Here is a 9966-nt window from a genome sequence, read left to right on the forward strand (position 1 = left end):
CCTCCGGCCGCCACTCACCGGCCAGACACGTCGGCACCGACCGATACAGAAGATCTCATCCGAGATCGGCCTACAGTTTCCGGTATCATTCTTGAAGAGGATACATAAACTATCATCTTTCCGGTGAAAAATCACCCTACTTTTTTTTTTCAACCTCCTCCCATAATAAATAATTCGGGCCTGCTACACATACAAGAAAAAAAGCCCTACAAGCCTTACAAGTTCCCAGCCCAGACTTCATTCACACGCGCAGTCACTCCCTTTGAATGGAGCGTCATTTACACGCACGCCACTCAAACGGTTGCGCATCGCAAAAAGCGCTCCTTAATGGCGCACTCTTCCACTTCTCCAAGCCCTTCGAAGAAAACACAAACCATCCATTTTCGAGTAACATTCGAAACTGAAGATATAGAACTCGTCGTGAGGATTAGAACTCTCCATCAACACAAAATAGAACTCTCCATCAACAATCTCCAGAAAAAACGAAGACATATTACTCAAGGTACGTTACTATTTTACTCATCTTGTAGATTTTTCAGATTTCGAAATCGAAGAACTAGGTTTTACTGTTCTTCTACATTCTTCTACGTTTTACTGTTCTTCTTGTTTTAGCTCTCATTTTACTGTTTTTAATGTTCTTCTTGTTCTAGGTTTTACTGTTCTTCTTGGTTCTAGGTTTTACTATTCTTCTTAGTTGTTCTAGGTTTTACTATTCTTCTTGTTCTAGTTCTTCTCGTAACTGATGTTTGGGAGTATATTGCGTAATTTGGTGGGTGTATATGGAGTAATTTGTTAGGTGTATATGGCATAATTTGTTGGGTGTATATTTCTGAACTGATATACTGTAATATAGTCAACAGTTGCAACTGTTCTAATATTTGCTTGTCCATGGGTGTATATTGATTGACCTTGTAATGTTGCTTGACCTTGTAAATTTATGCATATTTGAGTGATATCTGATTGATATCTATGGGTGTATCTGACTGATATCTATGGGTGTATCTGACTGATTTCTATGGGTGTATTTTTCATTTCAGAAAAAATGGCAGGCAAAAACCAAGCTGAAAAAAATATAAGAACAAATATATGTCTTAGATCAAATCAGTTTTATATAATAGAAATATATCTGACTATAATTTTGCTTTATTTACAGCAAACCAAAGACCTTAAGTGTGCGACCCATTTGTTGAGTGAAAAATTTAGAAATATGAGCGAGGAGAAGAAAATAATTGTTAGGAATTTGGGATTTGGTGGCCTGATGCACATCCCGCCGCTAAGGGTGCATTACCAAATATTAAGGGAGTTGGCTAACTCCTTTAAATTAGGGAAAAATAGACTCGAAACCGGCTATGGTTCGTTTAAAGTAAGACCAAAAATAATAGGGGCTGCACTTAGCATCAATGCGTCAGGTAACTCGCTACAAACATAGGTGTATATGAGCCATATTCAGGTGTATTTTAATTGATGCTTGGGTGTATTTGAACTGATTTTCATACTATGTTGTTTTTCTTTTTGTAGGAGATCTATTTTCTCAGAAAGTCAATTATAAGGATCTTTCTGAAGACGACAAACAAATTTTTAGAAGATTCCAGGGTAAGACCCTCAAAAATCTGACCGATGATATGATGGCTATTGGCGTTGATAATGAACAGGATCGCCTCATGTTCAAGAGGATTTTCATTCTCTATATACAGATGGCGTTCATGTTACCAACGACAATAAACAAAATCTCACCTGTGTACCTGGCACCAATTTTCAACATGGACACAATAACAGAGCAGAATTGGGGAGCACATGTTTTGAATTTTATCATCAAGGGCATAACAGATTACAGTCTGAAAAAAAAAGGCAATTGACGGCTGCCTGTTTGCCTTGATGATATTTTACTTTCATCTATCCAAAAATAAAGACAAGAAAAAGGCAGAAAGACCTCGAGAATCCTGGATTGCCAACTGGACTAGAGAGCAGTTGGTCAAAAGAATGAGGGAAAAACTTAAACAAAATATCTTGGGTGTATTTTATTTACCTGAATGCTGCTAACTAAAATTTCTAATGTTTCAGGGGATTGTAAAGATGGCGGAAACAAAGGAAAAAATGAAAAAAATAAAGAAAAAAGAAAAAAAAACAAGAAACCAAAAAAACAAAAAAAGGAAGGCAAGTTCAACATCATCATCGGAGACTGAAATAACTGATAGTGACAATTCTACCTCTGAGTCTGAGACTGAAGAAGACTCAGAGGATTCACCAAGAAAACAACCCAGCCAAAAATCCAAAAGGTAAGTAACATACTTTGGTGTATTTTGTTTATCAAGTTGGGTGTATTTTGTTTATTAAGTTGGGTGTGTTTTGTGCATTCATTTGGGTGTATTTTGTGCATTCATTTGGGTGTATTTTATCCCTTTTAGTATGTTTTTAAATAATGATTATTTGCCTTCCAGAATGGAGTCCAAAAAAAGAAAGAAGATTCAGGAGGATTCTGATTCAGACTTTGAATCAAGTGATGAGTAATGTTCTGAAATTATTACTCATTTCCTTTGGGTTTATTATCAAGATTTCATGTATTAACAGAGTGTCTCTTATTAAATTATAGAAGCGAAGAATCATCACCAGTGGAGAAGCAAAAAACAAAGAAAAAGACATAGAGAATACCAAAAAAGTAAGCACTTCTTTGAATAGTATTTTGTGATCAAATTAATTTTGTATTTCTGATTCATACTTGTTTTATCCCCCCAGGACACAATCCAAAAAGAAAAAGGTCATTGTTGAGGATTCATCTCCTGAGCAAGCTCAATCCTATCATGGGTACAGTACTTTCTAAGCTATATTACCGTCTATCATCAAAATTATATTTGTTAACATGTTCTTTTATGCATGTACTGTCAGATCTGAAATTGGAACAGAAGATTTAGATGAATTCTTAAGGGAAAATAATGAAAAATCTGCTGCACAGGGGTATGTCTTGTTGGGGTGTATATTTCAGATTTTAGGGTGTTTTCTTTGCTAATAATTGTTTGTTGTTTCATAGGGAGAAGGAAGCTGACCTGCGATCGACGGAAGGTCACTATGTCTCATCTGAAACGTAAAAAGCTTTATTTGATAAAATCTTGTTATCCTGATTTAACAGTATGGTATTTTTTGTGAATAACATGTACTCTATTATGTTTAGAATACCGGACGTAAACTTGGGAAGTGATGATCCTTCCTCTCAAGGACACACAGACCAAAGTAGCGTAAACAAACCAGCAGAGAGCATGTAATTTCTCTTTCAAATAACCGTTGCTTCTGTTCTTTTCTTACCTTCTACTTCTAATTTTGTATATATTTTTTTTAGAAAAAAAGTCCTTTATTGTTTTATTCGAGAAAAAAAAAAGGCAGGAAAAAAAAGCAAAAACTGCAAGTATGTAAGTTCTCAAAAAACAAAGCCTATCTTTCTTTTGAATGCTTCGGGTGTATTTTTTACTTTCTTAGGGTGTATTTTAGGTTGAGTCTGGTTGAAGAGTCAACCAGTGAGCCAGCTGAAGAGAATATGATGGTTGTGAGGGAAGAGACACAGTCCGAAACGCTTGCAATGTGAGTTTTTCAAGAAAATTTCAACCTTATAACCTTTTTATTTTCGGAGGCTTTGTTAACCTTTTATTTTTCTTCTTGTTTAGAGTTCCGATTCAAGTTTGTCTACCACTGTCCCAAACAACCACTATGCTGGAAGTTGAAAAACACCTGAGACAGAAAATGAACCAACCCCTGTGCTACAAATTGAAGGAACTACAAAAAGGTAAGAAATAGTCTTGGGTGTATATTTGGTTACAGTTTGGGTGTATATTTTCACGATTGATCCCTGACTAGTTTTTTTTATAACATGATTAATTTTATGTAACCGTGCAGCACTCCTGAACCCCTCCCCCCAACAACTTGAAGAAAGCACACCCACGCTTCCCCCAGCTCCATCTAAAATGTAAGTTCATTAGAGTAAAATCAATGTTTGGTTATCATTCGTATATTCTTATTCTTATAATACGTTATACATGATCACGCAGTAATCCAGCCCTAGAAGACGTTGCTGCGCTGATGATGATGGCACGGACAGCATCGTATGTTCCTAAGACAGATCCGATGCCATCATTCAGCCTTGGCTTCACTGATTCAAGCCAAGAAGAAGCAGCAACGCAGGAGGGAGCGTTAACGCAAGATGGAGTGAGGGCAAAAATTCCAGAAACCCCAAAATTGCTAGAACAATTAGGGGATCTGGTACAAAAAATTACAAGTGGTGGGGTGACAACAAAAGAAAAAAGTCCGCAAATTCCAAAGGAGAGTGACGCAGAGAGTTTCGAGAAGTTTGAAACTCCTGCGAGGACGAATCAACATAGTTCTGACATGAAAGAGAAATGCTACCTCTGGGCCATAAGAGTGAAGAAATACGTAGATGGACAAACTAATGAGTTTGACACCGTCTGCACACTCCAAGCCCAAGATAGATACATTTTGTCAAACTCCACCTTGCATCACTCACACCTAAAACGCATATAGAAGCTGAGGTAATATTACATTAACATTAATGTTTTTATCACCAAAATTAACTGCAATCCTGATTGATGTAAAATTGATTTCGGCATCTTTTTCTAGATTGTCTCTGCCATGTGCTTCATCCTAAACCAGCAAAAAATTAAAAGGTTTCAAGAGGAAGTATACTGTCCCCCCCTGATATTGTGGTAAGGGTTGCTTCAACGAATTTTAGGTGTATTTTTTGCATTCCTTCGGGTGTATTTTCTGTCTTAAATCGAGTGTATTTTATGTGTTCATTTGGGTGTATTTTCTTTGTTAAATTGGGTGTAAGTTGTTTATTCATTTGGGTGTATTTTCTGGATTCGTTTGTGTGTATTTTCTGTATTCATTTTGTGGTTCGCAATTTTTGCAGAATATGGCCTTTGGAAATCATCCACAAGGAGTATTCTTATAGCCTAAAAACAATAAGGCATTCAGGGTGGAAGACTACCCAATGTTTATACCCTTCTTGGACCTTAAAAAATTAGCATTGGTTCTGTGTTCTGTATATATATATATATATATATATATATATATATATATATATATATATATATATATATATATATATATATATATATGTATATATATATATATATATATATATATATATATATATAGTTGGGTGTATTTCTGTTCAATATAAGGTGTAACTATGTACTCCTTTGGGTGTATCCCTTTATTGAAATTATTCATGTATTACTGATTTGTTTTGTGTTTTAAGGGATACGTAATTTCACGAATTAAAGTATATGCTGGGGGGCACCTCTGAAATCAAGGGACAAGGACAGGGAAATTGTAGCACCATACCTTCACATCTTGGGCCAAAAGGCAAGGTATAAATCTTTCACTCTGAAAATTAAACTTTCCTATATGTAATTTGTAATTTATTTTTCTGTTTTCAGCTATGACTGTGCTATCTACGTAATGAAGTGGCTTGAGATATTTGAGCCCACAAACATTAAAAGGTGGAAGTATGAGTGGGACAATTGGACCCAGGTAAATATGTTTAAAACTAAATAACTCTGTATTACATTACTCAATTAACATGGTTGATTAAACAGAATATTCTTTTTTACTGTAGGACGAGGTGGACCACTTTAGAGTAGAATATGCTTCCCGGATTCTATTCTATGACATGAATCTAGACAAAGCTGAAGCCATTAGGGGAAGTAATGCAATAAGACTGTCCAAGCCATCCTCGTTGTTATCGAGTCCATATTGTCAGATAGATTCTGAGGATGTTGACACTGCTTAATGTAATTGTTATATAGTTCTGTAACAAATTGAACACATGCTGTAAAAATTTTCTAATTATAATCCAGTTTATGGTGAAATTTCTTTCAATAATTAAACTCTGTCTGCTGTATTCAAAATGTATGAATTACAGGTACTATAATATGAAGGAAAACATCAAACCAAATATACACCCATAACCTGCCATTTTTTACACCCAAAGAAAGTTGAATATACACCAAAAAATCTATCCCCCCTGATGCTTTATCCCTAAAACCCTGAACCCTAAACACTTAAAACCATCTATATGCAAACTGTATTTTATAACATAAAACCCTTAAAACATTGTAAAAAAAAAACAAACAGTATTTTATAACATAAAAATAAGGTTCTGAAGTATATATATGTATATATATGTAAAATGTGAAATATAAGAAAATTCAGAAATACACCCAAACGAACAATGCTTTTACACCCATATTCTGTAACTATACACCCAAAGAGTTATCCGCTGCTGCTGGTACCCTGAACTGATAATTCATAACATGTCCTTGATATTGGTTGGAATTTGAATGCACTACTGATGCAGTATCAAAGAGGTTTAACTGAATATAACAAACTCACATATTAGCTAAACTATTAACGAGAAAATTAAACTCAATCACCACATATTTAAAGAACATCACTCTTACCTCGTTTAAAGCTTTCGTTTTCTTCTTCTTTGTGACATTTGCAATCTGTTTGTCCAACTTTGAACCTAGCCTATTTTTTGGACGTCTTCTTGTTTGAATCCTTGGAGGGCTTTGAAGCTCGTTAACGGATTCCAAGTTGGCATCTTCGTGAGATAAACTTGAATAAGCGAGCTATTCTAGGTAATAAACTTGTTAAAAAATGAATGCATGCTCTCGCTCCTTTGTGTGCTTCTCATCCCTGCCCAGAAGTGGTGATCCAGATAGATTGAAACCCATATATGACGGTCTTCATAGTGATATGCAGAATACACCCAAACACAGACTATAAATACACCCGAAAAGAATTCAATTTACACTTCTGCTGCAGATTTTAAACAAACATTACCTGAAATCCACTTGTTGTCCACAAGACCAAAATTCAGCAGAAAATCATTCCAATTCCTATCAAATGAGTCTTTACTATGAGGGTTCCAAACAACTTGGCTCATTTCTTGTTCAATTTCTGCATGTCCCTTGTACCCGTTTAATTTGCTTGGAATCTTCTTCATGATGTGCCAAATACACCAACGGTGAATTGTTGTTGGCATACAAGCCTCTAAAGCCCTTTTCATTGATGCACATTGATCGGTGAGAAACCCTTTCGGAGCATTTCCTCCCATGCAACGAAGCCAACATTGAAATAACCATTTGAATGATTCAATTTCTTCGTTTTTCATCAAAGATCATCCAAGAAGTGTTGACTGACCGTGGTGATTCACCCCGACAAAAGAACCACAAACCAAATTATACCTGTAGGGCAGAATGAAAAATCATTATGTACACCCAAAAAATGCTTTGTATACACCCAAAAACACCCAATATACACCTCTGCGGCAGATTCATAAAATTACATTAATTTAGCATCATAAACAGGGACAGTTTATTACCTGTTTGTATTGTAGGTGGTGTCAAATGAAATAACATCTCCGAAATACTCAAAGGTAGCTCTACTTCTTGCATCGGCCCAAAAAGCCAACTTAATCGATTGATCCTCCTCGAGTTCAAGCTCAAAAAAGAAATTCTGATTCTTCTCTTTCATTCTTAACAAATATTTCCCGAATTCCTTTGCATCTTCTTGTTCAGAAACATTCCGCACTTCTCTCGTAATGTAATTTCTCACATCCTTTTCAATAAAATTTAACTCGCGATGACCCCCGGCAACCACAACAAATGATTGGTAAGTTTTGCTTGGTCTAATACCAGCCTCCTCGTTATTTTCTATTGTATGACGAATGGACAAACTTAGTTTCATGTGCTGTTTGAGCATCTCTGCTTTACTTGGACAGCAAGGGTGTGAATGATCCAGCACAACCTTTGAAATGATCCAAGCACCAACATCCTTCAATGTGTGTATATAAATTCTTGCAGGACAGTTTAAACCGGCTGTCGATTTGTCTTCTCAGTCAGAGATATTTTAGATTTCCATTTTGTCTCTCTGCTACATGTAATCAATTGATTCTTAATCTCGTTTTCCTTCCTATTTGTGCTCCGAACTCTTGTAGAAAAACCTGCAGCCTTGGCGTAGTTCCTGTAAAATTTTCCAGCATCTTCAAGGGTAGTAAGGTCATTCCAACCTTCGGAACAAACTGGTCATCAACAACAGAGAGAGGCTGCAGAATACACCATGTCAAAAACTAAAAATACACTCAATCATGTCTGATCTAATACACCCGAACGACAACAACTCAACTAAAATAACAAAAAAATCCATAAACTTTAAATACATAGGCTGCAGAATACACCATGTCAAAAACTAAAAATACACCCAATCATGTCTGATATAATACACCCGAACGACAACAACTCAACTAAAATAACAAAAAAAGCCATAAACTGTAAATACACCCAAAAAATTCTGATCTACACCCGAGCGTCTGCTATAAATTGCAGATAATTAATCAAAACTAATACATTAGATTCAATCCACAGATTTATGTTCACGCGTTAATTTCACAGTCAATGTTCACGAATTATTCAGCTAGACAATGATATACGAATAACTGCAACAAATTTCAGAGTAATCGTAGTTAGCTGAATGTAAATCAAACCTCAGGAACTTCGTTAGATTCAAATTCAAAATCCACTTCGCCCTGATTCAGCTGACAATCTGAGGTTGAATCATCCATTATCTTCAAAACGAGTTCAAACTTTGATTTCAGAAACCAGAAAATCGAAAAAAAAATGAAGCTGGAGTTACAGAGAGAGGAACTCACGTCAATGACGAAGAACAAACCAATGAGATAGGAGGGGATAAGAACGATTGAAAAGGCAGGGAAAGCTGAGCGAGAAGAAGAACGAAGAAATTTTGAAAGAAGGAGAACGAAGAAGGAAACAAATCTTTTAAATTTGGTAGTTATATATTCGCGGGATCTGTTATATAGCGCGTGTAAGCTACGTAACCTTAGGAGCGCATTTTGGGAGGTTAGTGGTTAATTGACTTGTAAGGCTTACAAGCCTTAATCGCTTGTATGCAAAGAATTTCTGATAATAATTACTCAAATACAACAACAACAACAACAACAACAACAACAACAACAACAACAACAACAATAATAATAATAATGACATTAACAATAAAATTTTTAGTTAAAACACAAATAAATAAAATACAAATATATATATTTATTCATCAGAAAATTAAAAAAAAATACTTACCCATTAACGATGATCCAGATATTTAATAATGTGTTCTTGAGGTAATGTAAAATCACGAACCATTTTTTCTAATAATTTTACTACTCACTCACTTAAATTGCTCCCTTTTCTTTCTACTATTCTTTTTCCTCCCTTTTTTGCAATCCTAAACCTCAAATCCTCCCTCCCTTATAACACAAACCCTCACTCACTTAAAATGAACCCTTACAGGCAAAACCCTCAAGAAACCATGAACTCTCTCATTGTGCAAAACCTCACTTGCATTTTGTTTTTTAAAAAGACTCGTTCGGCTATCTCTCCAAACACATGTCGAATATGTAGCGTCCCTCCAGTCAATCGCAACCTCTGTTTTGTGTCTGTAACTTGCCAAACGCAACTTGTGTTTTGAGTAGTTCAAGTTGGTCAAATGGCTAGTCATTATCTACATGCAAGCATATATGACACATTTTGATTTCTGCTCTTCTCATACTAAACGCAGCTTGCGTTTTGCAACTGTTTTTTTTTTTTTTCTCCATGCAAAACATGACCTGTTTTTGGTAAGTTTTTGCATATTTTAAATCCACGTAAATGAATAACACCTCATATACTAATATTGTTGAATAACACTCTCCTTTACTCCATGTTTAAATTAATTTCTGCCAATAATGCTTCTTAGATAGAAAAATAAAAAGAAACTCGCATTATTCAAACACTATTTCTAGTGGAACAGGTGGACTTGGTTTTCAAAAGTGGTCCTGGGTGGGTGCGTGCGTTACTCACTGATGATTACTTTTTTACATATGTCAAAAAAAAAAAAAAAAGCTTT

At 35.4% G+C, this 9966-nt stretch overlaps 1 long non-coding RNA gene across 1 annotated transcript in view; it reads left to right on the top strand.

Annotated features, from left to right (window-relative positions):
• The window catches only part of LOC110268264, a 14189-nt gene continuing 8737 nt past the window's right edge, over positions 4515 to 9966 (top strand). The window contains exons 1-2 of the long non-coding RNA XR_002356394.1: positions 4515 to 4532; positions 4621 to 4687. This is a non-coding gene — a long non-coding RNA (uncharacterized LOC110268264). The remainder of the gene's footprint in view (positions 4533 to 4620; positions 4688 to 9966) is intronic.

Source organism: Arachis ipaensis, chromosome B10 (assembly GCF_000816755.2).
Source record: "Arachis ipaensis cultivar K30076 chromosome B10, Araip1.1, whole genome shotgun sequence".
NCBI lineage: Eukaryota > Viridiplantae > Streptophyta > Magnoliopsida > Fabales > Fabaceae > Arachis > Arachis ipaensis.